We start from the raw sequence: 14819 nt of genomic DNA on the forward strand, positions 1-14819 counted from the left end.
ACTCTGTTTTATTACTAACAGTTTTCACAGGTCCACGAGCGAAGGGGCCATCAACGATGCTCTAATGGAATGCTACAGAGGGGCTACGTAAGGCAAAGGCCTCAGGATGGCCGAGCAACCGAGGCCCTACCACAATCACGATGCGGAGTCCTCAACATTCTTCGCCGAGTCTGGACAAGCAGACAGCTATATAAGGCGTGACGGTCCAACAGCGCCAGCGAAGATCACATGTCGGTCCACCGCTGGCCCATCGAGTGACGACTTCGTTGGCCCACCTATCAGCATAGGGTATGGGTCTACCGTTTCGTGTGCGTCGCATGTGGTGCACACGATGTTGTAACTACTCCGTTGTCAGGAATATTCCCTGTATATGATTGGTAGCCAGGGATAGGATCATACTTTCGACCACCTACCCCTGGACGGACCTATAAATACCCCCGCCCTACAGCTGGATGGGGCACGCATAACAAGAAGCTATAGTCCCTGTTGTTCGTTTCGTTGCGCTCCTTAGCTCTCACCTATTCTCTGAGTGTTTGGGTCCACCTGACAGTGCCTAACATCTGCCACGTGTCAGTGCTGATATGACCACGACATTAAACAACATATTACAACCCTCAAGTCAAGTTATATCAACTCAAGTACAACTAACATCATCACTGGCCCAAGTCTTTGATGGACCAATTACATGTAGCCGAGCTAAGAAGCTACAATAAGAGGTGCATGCTCTACTTTATGAATTTTAATTAAACACTAATGAGAACTTTATGCTACCTAAGTCGTGTATGTTGATATTGCTTAGGTTCACCAAAGAGGAAGGACAAAACATATCAAGGGCGAATCACAGAGAATAGCTATGTTCGAGTCAGTCCAGCTCAACAGAACTATCCAGAAGAAACAGTCGTATCTTTTTATTCCCAAAAGCTATGAAGGTCCATAAGTACTTTTTGGAAAGCTCTTGAAGTCTAGTTTCCAATGCTTCTAAGGCTGACTTAATCAAATCTACTAGAAAGGCGAACGACCTACTTTAGTTCTGACTAGTCAGAAGTTCACCAGTCTGTTTGATGACCAAGTTTCCGTAATAAACGGTATCATTCTACGAAGTTTCATTAGGCTTGCTATACATGGTGAGAAAGCTTATGACGTTAGATTTCCAACACATCTAGTCCCACACCATTTGGAGACACCTAGGAGAAGTTATTATCAAAATACTGAAGGTTGCGCAGAAGTCAAACATCCACGCGTAATTCAGCTGTGGAGATCTCTCGAAGAGGCACCTTCACATTAGCACATTAAAATACTTTCTTTTCATGTTTATACTTATCTAAAGTTGGTTGTTGCTAGTATAAATACCCCCTATGTCTATGATGTAAGAAAACTTTGGATAACCTTTTGATAATCTAAAAACAGAACTCTTTTGTTCAGTTGTGTGCTAACAAATTTGAGATTGATCTCTACCCCTTTGCTCTTGTGATTTCCTTCGCAGGACTGCAGAAGCGGTAGCTTCATCCACTCCCAATTGATGCTCCTACTCCCTTCGTCATCTCGATTGATTTTAGGTATTGTTGATTGGTTCTTTGAGAGTGTGGTTGGGTGAATCCTCGATTCAGGTTGTCGGTTAAAGATGGTGGTTGGCTTCCAATTTTATTTGTCAGGTTGCACTAGTTATTGCTGCTTGCAGCAAGTTATCTTGGCTTCTTTGGAGCTAGCTATCTGAAGATTGATCCTACATCCTGAAGATCGGGACATCGTGATGCATCAAGTGCCCAATGTTTGCGTCCACCATTTGTGCGATGAATACAACACCCACGACGACTCCCAAAAAAAGCACCTGTCCCAGCCCACCATCAAACGACGACGACACCAGGGCCGCCCTCGCCTTCAAGAAAGGCAAGGTAGCCCTCGCCGCTAATCAATCCCCACCACCTAACCCAAAAACGCCAACCTTATCAAGTCAAGGTTCGGCCAAACCAGACAAGGAACCTGCCTCCCGCATCCCTGGGTTTCGCAGCTGCAGCAGGCCCCACACACATTAGGATGCCCTTAGTGAATGACGACGAAGACTTATAGGCCAGCCTAGACCTCAACATCAACACTGAGGAGCAGCTGTTACTCAAAAGGTTTCACACATGCAACTCCAATCTCCATACATGACCCTCCTCATATATAATGTGTTAGTCGGCGAAGCTACTGTGTAAATGCGTAATATTTAAACATTTGGGCCTTCGGATGGCCATGTAATATTTAAACACCAAACATTTAGGCCCAAGCTCTTTTCCTCGAAGGGGGCGAGGCTTTCAATGAGGTGGAGCCTTGTAATAAAGCATATCCCCAACAAACGCCACAGCCGAAAAAGGCTCCCAAGCCAACATTCGGTAAAATAGCCTCAGGGCGATGCCAAATTGAAAGGGAAATGGACTTAATCATTTCCTATAATCGATTTTGGTGGTTGACGTCCAACACAAACCACATGGACTAACTAGTTTGTCTAGATATCAGTTATCTTAGGTGCATAAGGTTCAACACAAACCAAGAAAGAAATTCAGTTGGGGACACAATCAAAATTTGGAGCAAGACATGAGAGTGTGCTGCCAAGTGGCACACCGGACACTGTCTGGTGTGCACCGGACACTGTCCGGTGCACCAGGCCCTCGACCAAACAAACAGGCCACTCTCGAGAATTCAATGGGCACCCTCCGCTATAATTCACCGGACTGTCCGGTGAGCCAGCGGAGCAACGGCTCCCTGCGCGTCAATGGTCGACTGCACATATGAACAGTAGTGAACAGTGTCGCACAGAAGTCAGAGCGTAGAAGTCAGAAGTCACCAGACATGTCCGGTGTGCCACCGGATTGTCCAGTGCAGCAAAAGGACAAAGGATTCTAACGGTCAACAGCTCCAAACCCCAAGGGCGAGCTGACATTGCGCGCACCGGACAATGAACAGTGACTGTTCGGTGCACCACCGGACTGTCCGGTGCGCCCATCGACAGCAAAGACATCCAACGGCTAGGAAGTGGTTGGGGCTATAAATACCCCCAACCACCTCATTCAAAGCAATCCAAGTATTCTGAACTTCCCGTTCAATACAAGAGCAAACCCAACCCCTCAAAGACAGATTCAAAAGCATTCAATCCACTCCAAGTTTCCAAAATCAACTCTAGTGCTTAGAGACTTGAGAGAGGATCATTTGTGTTCATTTGCGCTCTTGTTGCTTGGATTGCCTTCTTCATTTCTCTTTCTAATTCCTAAGTGCTTTGTAAAGCTAGCAAGAGACACCTAAGTGTGTGGTGGTCCTTGTGGGGTCTTAGTGACCCGTGTGATTAAGGAAAAGGCTCATCCGGTCTAAGTGACCGTTTGAGAGAGGGAAAGTGTTGAAATAGACCCAACCTTTGTGGCCTCCTCAACGAGGACTAGGTTCTCTGGAACCGAACCTCAGTAAAACAAATCACCGTGTTCACTTGTGTTGATTTCCATTTGATTTGTTTGCTCCCTTTCCTCTCTCTATAGTTTCCTTGCTAATATCAATTTGAGATTGCTCCCAAACGTCATCTGCATCATTTGAGCAACTCGTGGCAAGAGAAACAATCTTCCACACTCGGATTTATTTCCAACGCTAACCCCGACCCTAGTGTGTGTTTAAGTGTATAAATTTCAGGTTTCACCTATTCACCCCCCTCTAGGCGACTTTCAATTGGTATCAGAGCTAGTGCTTCATTAAGAGTCTAACAAACTCGAAGTGATGTCTGGAGATCATGCCAAGAGGGAGATCGTGACCGGCGATAAGCCCGCGGGCTCGGGGAAGACTCTCTCAAGGGAGTCCAACAACAAGTACAAGGAGGAATCCTCTTCCTCCATCAAGTCACATAGGAGGGGTGATAAGAAGAAAAAGAAGATGAAGAAGGTGGTATACTACAAGACCGATTCTTCAACACCCTCCACCTCCGGCACCGAGTCGTCCACTACTTCTAAGCGCCATGAGCGCAAGAAGTATAGTAAGATGCCCCTACGCTATCCCCGTATTTCCAAGCGCGCTCCTTTACTTTCTGTTCCCTTAGGCAAACCACCATATTTTGATGGTGAAGATTATTGTATGTGGAGTGACAAAATGAGGCATCATCTAACCTCACTCCACGAAAGCATATGTGACATTGTTGAATTTGGAGCGCAGGCACCGCAGGTGGGGGGCGAGGACTATGACTCAGACGAGGCCGCCCAAATAAGGCACTTCAACTCCCAAGCAACTTCTATACTCCTCACCTCCTTATGTCGAGAGGAGTATAATAAGGTGCAAGGGTTGAAGAATGATAAAGAAATTTGGGACGTCCTCAAAACGGCGCACGAAGGGGACGAGGTGACCAAGATCACCAAGCGAGAGACGATCGAGGGAGAGCTTGGTCGATTCGTCCTCAACAAAGGTGAAGAGCCGCAAGCCATGTACAATCGACTAAAGACCATGGTCAATTAAGTGCGCAACCTCGGGAGCACAAAGTGGGATGACCATCAGATGGTCAAGGTTATTCTAACATCCCTTGTCTTTCGTAATCCTACTCAAGTTCAATTAATTCGTGGGGATCCTAGATATAAACAAATGTCTCCCGAAGAGGTTATTGGCAAGTTTCTGAGCTTTGAACTTATGATCAAAGACTCCAAACACATTGTCAACTTGGAGCAAGGCACCACCTCCACACCCGAGGTGCAACCCGTTGCATTCAAAGCAACGGAAGAAAAGAAGGAGGAGTCTACACCAAGTCGGCTTCCAATCGACGCCTCCAAGCTCGACAACGATGAGATGGCTCTCATCATTAAGAGCTTTCGCCAAATCCTCAAGCAAAGGAGGGAGAAGGATTACAAGCCCCGCTCCAAAAGGGTGTGCTACTGGTGTGGTAAGTCTGGTCATTTTATCGCTAAATGTCCATATACAAGTGATAGTGACAAGGACGACGACAAGAAGGGGAAGAAGAATATGGAGAAGAAAAAGTATTACAAGAAGAAGGGTGGTGAGGCGCACATGGTGCGGGAATGGGACTCTGACGAGAGCTCCACCGACTCCTCCTCTGACGAGGACGCCACCAACATCGCCATCAACAAAGGCCTCCTCTTCCCCAACGTCGGCCACAAGTGTCTCATGGCTAGGGACGACAAAAAGAAGAAGGTACATTCTAGAAGTACCCCCAAATATACTACATCTGATGATGAGGGTAGTTCTAGTGATAATGAAGATGATTTAGTTTCTCTCTTTGCCAACCTTAACATGGACCAAAAGAAAAAATTGAATGAATTAATAGAAACCATTAATGAGAAGGATGATATCTTGGAATGCCAAGAGGACTTGCTCGTTAAGGAAAACAAAAAATTTGTTAAATTGAAAAATGCTTATGCTCTAGAAGTAAAAAATTTGAAAATTTGTCTAAGGAGCTTAGCATGTGCAATGATTCAATTTCTAGTCTTAGAATTGAGAATGATAATTTAATTGCTAAGATTGAAGAATTGAATGTTTGCAAAGCCTCTACATCTACCGTTGAACATGTTACTATTTGTACTAGATGTAGAGATGTTAATCTTGAAGCTATTGATGATCACCTTGCCATGATTAAACAACAAAATGATCACATAGCCACATTAAATGCTAAAATTACCGAGCATGAGCTAGAAAATGAAAAGTTTAAATTTGCTAGAAGCATGCTCTATAATGGGAGACGTCCTGGCATTAGGGATGACATTGGTTTCCAACAAGGAAGCCAAAACAACACCAAACTTAGTGCCCCTAAGAAATTGTATAATTTTGTAAAGGGCAAGGCTCTCATGGTTCAGGATAGAGAGGGCTATATTTTATATCCTGCAAACTATCCTGAACACAAGATTAGGAAAATTCATGCTAGAAAACCTCACAATGTTTCACATCATGCTTTTATGTATAAAAATGAGGCTTCTAGTTCTAGGCATACCACTCGTATCAAAATGCCTAAGAAGAAAATTCCTAATGCATCAAATGAGCATAATATTTCATTCAAGACTTTTGATGCTTCTTATGTGCTAACTAACAAATCAGGCAAAGTAGTTGCCAAATATGTTGGGGGCAAACAAAAGATCCCAAAGACTTGTGTTTGGGTACCCAAGGTGCTAGTTTCTAATGTCAAAGGATCCAAGACCGTTTGGGTACCTAAGAACAAGGCCTAAATTTGTTTTGTAGGTTTATGCATCCGGTGGATCAAGTTGGATAATCGATAGCGGGTGCACAAACCACATGACATGGGAGAAAAGGATGTTCTCCTCATATGAGAAAAATGAAGATCCCCAAAGAGCTATTACATTCGGGTATGGAAATCAAGGTTTGGTAAAAGGTTTGGGTAAAATTGCTATATCACCTGACCATTCCATTTCCAATGTTTTTCTTGTAGATTCTTTAGATTACAATTTGCTCTCTGTTTCTCAATTATGCAAATGGGCTACAACTATCTATTCACTGATGTAGGTGTTACTGTCTTTAGAAGAAGTAATGATTCAATAACATTTAAGGGAGTGCTAGATGGTCAGCTATATTTAGTTGATTTTAATGATAATCAAGCTGAACTAGACACTTGCTTAATTGCTAAGACTAACATGGGTTGGCTCTGGCATCGCCGACTTGCCCATGTTGGAATGAAGAATCTTCACAAGCTTCTAAAGGGAGAACACATTTTAGGACTAACAAATGTTCATTTTGAGAAAGACAGGATTTGTAGCGCATGCCAAGCAAGAAAGCAAGTTGGAATCCATCATCCGCATAAGAACATCATGGCAACTAACAGGCCGCTTGAGCTACTCCACATGGACCTATTCGGCCAGATCGCTTATATAAGCATCAGTGGGAGTAAGTACTGTCTAGTTATTGTGGATGACTATTATCGCTTCACTTGGGTATTCTTTTTGCGGGAAAGTTCTCAAACCCAAGAAACCTTAAAGAGATTCTTGAGACGAGCTCAAAATGAGTTCAGATTGAGAATCAAAAAGATTAGAAGCGACAATGGGACAGAGTTCAAGAACTCACAAATCGAAGGGTTTCTTGAAGAGAGGGGCATCAAGCATGAGTTCTCCTCCCTACACACCTCAACAAAATGGTGCAGTGGAGAGGAAGAATAGAACTCTATTGGACATGGCAAGAACAATGTTTGATGAGTACAAGACACCGGACCGGTTTTGGGCCGAGGCGATTAACACCGCCTGCTACTCCATCAACCGGTTATACCTTCACCGAATCCTGAAGAAAACATCGTATGAACTCCTTACCGGTAAAAAGCCTAATGTTTCATATTTTAGAGTCTTTGGGAGCAAATGCTTTATTCTTATTAAGAGAGGTAGAAATTCTAAATTTGCTCCTAAAGCAGTAGAATGCTTTTTACTAGGATATGACTCAAACACAAGGGCATATAGAGTCTTCAACAAGTCCACTGGATTAGTTGAAGTTTCTTGTGACATTGTGTTTGATGAGACTAATGGCTCTCAAGTAGAGCAAGTTGATCTTGATGAATTAGATGATGAAGAGGCTCCATGCGTCGCACTAAGGAACATGGACATTGGGGATGTGTGCCCTAAGGAATCGGAAGAGCCTCCACAAACACAAGATCAACCATCATCTTCCATACAAGCATCTCCACCAACCCAAGATGAGGATCAGGCTCAAGAAGAAGAAGATGAAGATCAAGACGATGAGCCACCTCAAGAGGAGGACATTGATCAAGGGGGAGATGAAGATGATCAAGATAAGGAAGATGATCAAAAAATTAGGGATCAAAGACCGCCACACCCAAGAGTCCTCCAAGCAATTCAAAGAGATCACCCCGTCAACTCCATACTCGGTGACATTCACAAGGGGGTAACCACTAGATCTCGAGTTGCACATTTCTGTGAACATTACTCTTTTATGTCCTCTATTGAGCTATACAAGATAGAGGATGAACTAAGGTATCCGGATTGGGTGGTGGCTATGCAAGAGGAGCTCAACAACTTCACGAGGAATGAGGTATGGCGGTTAGTTCCACGTCCTAACCAAAATGTTGTAGGTACCAAGTGGGTATTCCGCAACAAGCAAGATGAGCATGGTGTGGTGACAAGGAACAAAGCCCGACTTGTTGCAAAAGGTTATTCACAAGTCGAAGGTCTAGATTTTGATAAAACATATGCACCCGTAGCTAGGCTTGAATCAATTCACATATTACTTTCCTATGCTACTTACCATGGCTTCAAGCTTTATCAAATGGACGTGAAGTGTGCCTTCCTCAATGGCCCTACCAAGGAAGAGGTATATGTTGAGCAACCTCCCGGCTTTGAAGATATTGAGTACCCTAACCATGTTTATAACCTCTCAAAGGCGCTTTATGGGCTCAAGCAAGCCCCAATAACATGGTATGAATGCCTGCGAGACTTTCTTATCACTAATGGCTTCAAAGTCGGTAAAGCTGATCCTACTATCTTCACTAAAACAATTGCAAAAGACTTGTTCATATGCCAAATTTACGTTGATGATATTATATTTGGGTCTACTAACAAGTCAACTTGTGAAGAGTTTAGTAGGATTATGATACATAAATTTGAGATGTCTATGATGGGGGAGTTGAAGTATTTCCTTGGATTTCAAATCAAGCAACTCCAAGAGGGCACCTTCATTAGCCAAACTAAGTACATTCAAGACATACTTAAGAAGTTTGGAATGAAGAATGGCAAACCCATCAAGACACCCATGGGAACCAACGGGCATCTCGACCTCGACACGGGAGGTAAATCCATAGATCAAAAGGTATATTGGTCGATGATAGGTTGTTTACTCTACTTATGTGCATCTCGACCGGACATTATGCTTTCAGTATGCATGTGTGCAAGGTTCCAAGCAAATCCTAAGGAAATTCACCTTAGGGCCGTGAAAAGAATTATGAGATATTTAGTATACACTCCTAAGTTTGGGCTTTGGTACCCCAAGGGATCTACCTTTGATTTAATTGGGTATTCCAATGCTGATTATGCCGGATGTAAAATTGATAGAAAGAGCACATCAGGGATTTGTCAGTTTCTAAGAAGATCCCTGGTGTCTTGGGCTTCAAAGAAACAAAATTCAGTAGCCTTTTCCACCGTCGAAGCCGAGTATATTGTTGCAGGTCATTGTTGTGCGCAATTACTTAGGATGAGGCAAACCCTTAGGGACTATGGCTACAAATTGAGCAAAGTCCCTCTCCTATGTAATAATGAGAGTGTAATCTGCATGGCGGATAATCCCGTTGAACACAGCCGCACTAAGCACATAGACATCCGATATCACTTTTTGAGAGATCACCAACAAAAGGGGATATCGAAATTGCTTATGTCAATACCCACAACCAATTAGCCGATATCTTTACCAAGCCACTAGATGACAAGACTTTTAGCAAACTTAGGAATGAGCTAAATATACTTGATTCTCGTAATTTTGATTGAAACTTTGCACACGTAGCTAATTCATATACCTTTGATCATGTCTCTTTCATTTGGTACAAATGCATATTTCTTATTATTCTTATGCCAAGGCTAAGACTAATGTGCTGTCAAGTGTATTTATATGCTTATTCTTAGATTGAAAGGGAAATGGAGTATTTGGCAAAGAAAAGGCTTCCACTCCAACTCTGACGGTATCATTTATCCTTTGCCGCTACTCAAAAACTCTCAATTGGTATAACCCTTCACTCATATTTCTTCTATTAATGGGGAGAAAGTATTAGGAGAATTGTAAAGGGCTCTCAAGTTCTCCATTTTTGGTGATTAATGCCAAAGGGGAGAAAGTATTAAGCCCAAAGCAAAAGGACCGCACCACCATTTCAAAATTTCACTAATGTTTATTTCAATTGGTATTTGAGTTAGTCTCAAAATGGATTTTCAATTGGTATCTCATTTGGTTTCAAAATTTCAAGTTACTATGAAAAATTTCAATTGATATAATATAATTTTGTATCCATTTCAAAATGGAAAACCATTTCAAAAACCCTCTTGAAAGCTAAGGGGAGAATTACTTCAGGGGGAGCTTTCATTTAGTCAAAGGAAAAGCATTTGAAACAGGGGGAGGAATTTCAAACCTCAAAAATGCTTCTTGCAATCACATTTCTATACCTTTGACTATTTGCAAAAGATTTTGAAAAGTTTTTTCCAAAAGATTTGCGAAAACAAACAAGTGGTGCAAATGTGGTCCAAAATGTTAAATAAGAGAAAAAGCAATCCATTCATTCTTAGTCATATGTATAAAGTCTTTCATTGGTTTAATTCTAAGTAACCTATGCACATCAATCTCAATTGCAAACTAGTTATGTTTCTACACTTTATATTTGCTTTGGATAGTGTTGGCATCAATCATCAAAAAGGGGGAGATCGAAAGGGAAATGGACTAAATCATTTCCTATAATCGATTTTGGTGGTTGATGTCCAACGCAAACCACATGGACTAACTAGTTTGTCTAGATCTCAGTTATCTCAGGTGCATAAGGTTCAACACAAACCAAGGAAGAACTTCAGTTGGGGACACAATCAAAATTTGGAGCAAGACATGGGAGTGTGCTGTCAAGTGGCGCACCGGACACTATCCGGTGCACCAGGCCCTCGACCAAACAAACATGCCACTCTCGGGAATTCCATGGGCACCCTCCGCTATAATTCACTAGACTGTCCGGTGTGCACCGGACTGTCCGGTGAGCCAGCGGAGCAACAGCTCCCTGCGCGTCAACGGTTGACTGCACAGATGAACATTAGTGAACAGTGCTGCGTAGAAGTCAGAGCGCAGAAGTCAGAAGTCATTGGACATGTCCGATGTGCCACCGGACTGTCCGGTGCAGCAAAAGGACAAAGGGTTCCAACGATCAACAACTCCAAACCCCAATGGGCGCGCTGACGTGGATGACTGTCTGGTGCACCACCGGACTGTCCGGTGCGCCCATCGACAGCAAAGACAGCCAACAGCTAGGAAGTGTCTCGGGGCTATAAATACCCCCAACCACCTCATTCAAAGCCATCCAAGTATTCTGAACTTCCCATTCAATACAAGAGCAAAGCCAACCACTCAAAGACACATTCAAAAGCATTCAATCCACTCCAAGTTTCCAAAATCAACTCTAGTGCTTAAAGAGTTGAGAGAGGATCATTTGTGTTCATTTGCTCTCTTGTTACTTGGATTGCCTTCTTCCTTTCTCTTTCTAATTCCTAAGTGCTTTGTAAAGCTAGCAAGAGCCACCTAAGTGTGTGGTGGTCCTTGCGGGGTCTTAGTGACCCGTGTGATTAAGGAAAAGGCTCATCCGGTCTAAGTGATCGTTTGAGAGAGGGAAAGGGTTGAAATAGACCCGACCTTTGTGGCCTCCTCAACGGGGACTAGGTTCTCTGGAACCGAACCTCGGTAAAAACAAATCACCGCGTTCACTTGTGTTGATTTCCATTTGATTTGTTTGCTCCCTTTCCTCTCCCTATAGTTTCCTTGCTAATATCAATTTGAGTTTGCTCCCAAACGTCATCTGCATCATTTGAGCAACTCGTGGCAAGAGAAACAATCTTCTGCACTCGAATTTATTTCTAACGCTAACCCCGGCCCTAGTGTGTGTTTAAGTTTATAAATTTCAGGTTTTGCCTATTCACCCCCTCTAGGCGACATTCACAAATTAAAATAAAATCTAGGTGAAGACGCCTCTGGGCGCAAAAGCCACCTTTGGGTGCAAACAACGGTTTAGGGTGACACCATATTAAAATAAAATCTAGGCGAAACCGCCTCTGGTTGCAAACACAACGGCTCAGGGCGATGCCAAATTAAAATAAAATCTAGGCGAAGATGCCTCCGGGCGCAAAAGCCGCCTCCAGGTGCAAACAATGCCTCAGGGTGACGCCAGATTAAAATAAAATTTAGGCAAAAGCCGCCTCCGGGTGCAAATAACGCCCCAGGGCGATGTCATATTAAAATAAAATCTTGGCGAAGCCGCCTCTAGATTAAAATAAAATCTAGGCAAAGACGCCTCTTGGCGCAAAAGACGCCTCTGGGCGCAAAAGCCACCTCCGGGTGCAAACAACGCCTCAGGGCGACGTCGGATTAAAATAAAAATCTAGGCAAAGACATTCAGGTGCGAAAACACCCCCATGTGCAACTAACACAACAACGCCATATTAAATAAAATCTTAGCGAACACACCCTAGGTGCACACCGTATTAAATAAAATCTTGGTGAAGACACCTCCGCATGCAAAATAGATGCCCACGGGCGACCCCGATCAAAACAAAACATTGCTAAAGACAACCAGAGGTACGAAGTCTCTCAGCAGCATAGTAAAACAAATAGCGGCAAAATACACCTGTGGCGCGGGGGCACCCACAAAAAAGGTCTACTCTAAGGCTAGCACCCGTTCCCCATCGACAAAGGGGGGAGAGGGCAACATTTCACTTTTATTTTTGTCGATCGGAGAGAACCGCCAACACTGCCAGACTACATTATTAGTACAAACCGCTCTCAGCGTTGACAAAGTCATCATTACATATTCATGAGGTCCCACAATCAAGGACTCGGGGGCTCCTCCTTCTGTATAAGACCAGCCTCCCTATATTCACGGAACATGATCTCAAGCTCCCGGACCTCGCTAAATATCCGAAAGAAAAAACATCAAAAGCACAGCTATTGCTATCAGCCCCCACCAAAACTCAACGGGGACCTAAATCAACATCGCCAAGTTCGTTGACCTTAATACACACATCTTTTCTCGATAAGGAATCAATTGAGATATTCCCAGCATCGACCCCAACCTCGCCTTTTCTCAGAACCATCCACTCGCGGAGGGGGCCCTTGCTCAGAGGCACTAACACGAGTTCGACGCACCTCGCTTGCCTCAACAACTTAAGGGGGCCTCGCTACCCCGGAAGCCTGCGTGGCCATGACGTCTGTAACACCCCTAGTGTTTAGCATACTCATGCATTTCCTCAAGATGCCTGCGTGGCCACCTCTTCGGAATCTTTGCCCCCGCTTTCTGCATCATAACTATCGCTGTCATCGGTATCTTCAGATAAGCCTTCTAGAATTTCTTTCGTAATCTTTTCTGTATTTGTCTTTGCAATTGACTCAATGAATCCAGCAGTCTTTTCCTCAAGAAGCTTCTCCTCTTCGGTTAGTTTCATTTCAGCAATCGTCTTCTTGTCTTGAGACATCTTATCTTCGGAACTGACAAAAATATGTCCTTAAATCCGAAGCTTAGAAGCTCAGAAAACTTAAGAAACAAAGCAACTGTTGGAAAGCAAGAGCTAAGAAATCAAGCAAAGCAAAGTAAGCGTATCAAATGTGCTCGGGGTGAGTTCTTATTTATACGCCCAGCGCGCTCCAAGTTGGAGGACCACGACTGTCATTGACTGTTGCTATTCTAGCAAAGGGAAGGTATTTTTTCGGACCTTCAGTTTAGGGCCTTCATCCATATCGCAATCTGAATTCGTTATTCTAACAAATTAACCTTGCGAGGGGCTACTGTTGGGGGCCTTCGTCTTCCGAAGGTCCTCAAAAACATGATTTAACAATGTTTCTGGAGTATAATACATGAACAGGTACCTTTGGACTCGGATCAGAACCAAAATATGAAGAAGTACAAAGAATGCGAAGGTTGGCGCAGAGCCGAAGCTATACGCAGGGGACCTTCGGCGTGATATCAGAAAGGGGAACCGACTTAAAAGGGAAAAGGCTATTCAGACCTTGATGGATTACTATAGAGTCATTAGCAAATGTAAAGGGCATGAGTGTAATTTTACATGGGCTGCGCCCCGTGCCTATAAATAGATGAACAGTGCCCTCGTACTGTTCACGCTGACTTGGCATTCATGTTTTTGCGTCACACTTGTACCCTTACCTTCTTTCGAGCCGAAGGTACATTTGTAATTTGATATCATTTCTATTTTTCCATAGTAATAAAATAGAAATGAGTTGATATATAATTGTTCATGTTATCGTTTACATTTCATATGATTCTTTTTTCATTATTATATTTGCATCGATGAAGGTACGTCCTTCACGACCTTCGTCCGAAGATCATTATATCCTAAAGGAAATAATGCCTCGAGGGACGAAGGGCTTTGACGTTTAACATTTTTCGTGTTGCCTTGTTCTTAAGTCATAGCTTTTGAGAACAAGTCCCCAACATTGGCGCCCACCTCCGGTGAACTCTTTTTGACCACCTTCGGCAAGCACTAACCTTCGTCATGCCACCGAAGAAAGCTTCAGCGACAGGGGTTGCAGCTCTGCAGCCGCTGGACCCGAACCAGGACACCCTTTCTCTTCGAGAGGCTCGAAGCCAGAAGAGGAAGGCCACTAGTCCAACACCCCAGGAGGACGAGTTGGACCGAGAAATCAGAAACATGGAGATGCTTCATCAACAAGTACAAAGGAAGAAGGAGAAGATGGCCCGACTAGCCGACCTTCAGAGGCAGATTGACGAAGCCACTGAAGAAATACGCCATCTTGCTCAAGATGAGCAAGAACGAAGGCCCCAACACAGGGAGCTTCATCAAGAAGGCTTGTTCGATGATGATGGATGGTATGATGATTTTAATCATGGTACCTTTACTTTTGACGATGCTTCTCCCTTGGCAGCAGAGCTGCAGGCTATTCCATGGCCCCCATCGTATAAGCCACCTCAGCTTCCGATGTATGATGGGCATTCAGACCCGAAGCAGTTTTTGATGAGCTACGAAGCAACTATATCCTCTGTCGGAGGCAATGCAGCTGTCATGGCCAAGTCTTTCGTCATGGCAGTTAAGAATGTGGCCCAAACGTGGTATTCCTCTCTTTGGCCAGGATCTATTACTTCATGGCAGAAGCTC

This window comes from Zea mays, chromosome 1 (assembly GCF_902167145.1).
Source record: "Zea mays cultivar B73 chromosome 1, Zm-B73-REFERENCE-NAM-5.0, whole genome shotgun sequence".
Classification (NCBI taxonomy): Eukaryota; Viridiplantae; Streptophyta; class Magnoliopsida; order Poales; family Poaceae; genus Zea; species Zea mays.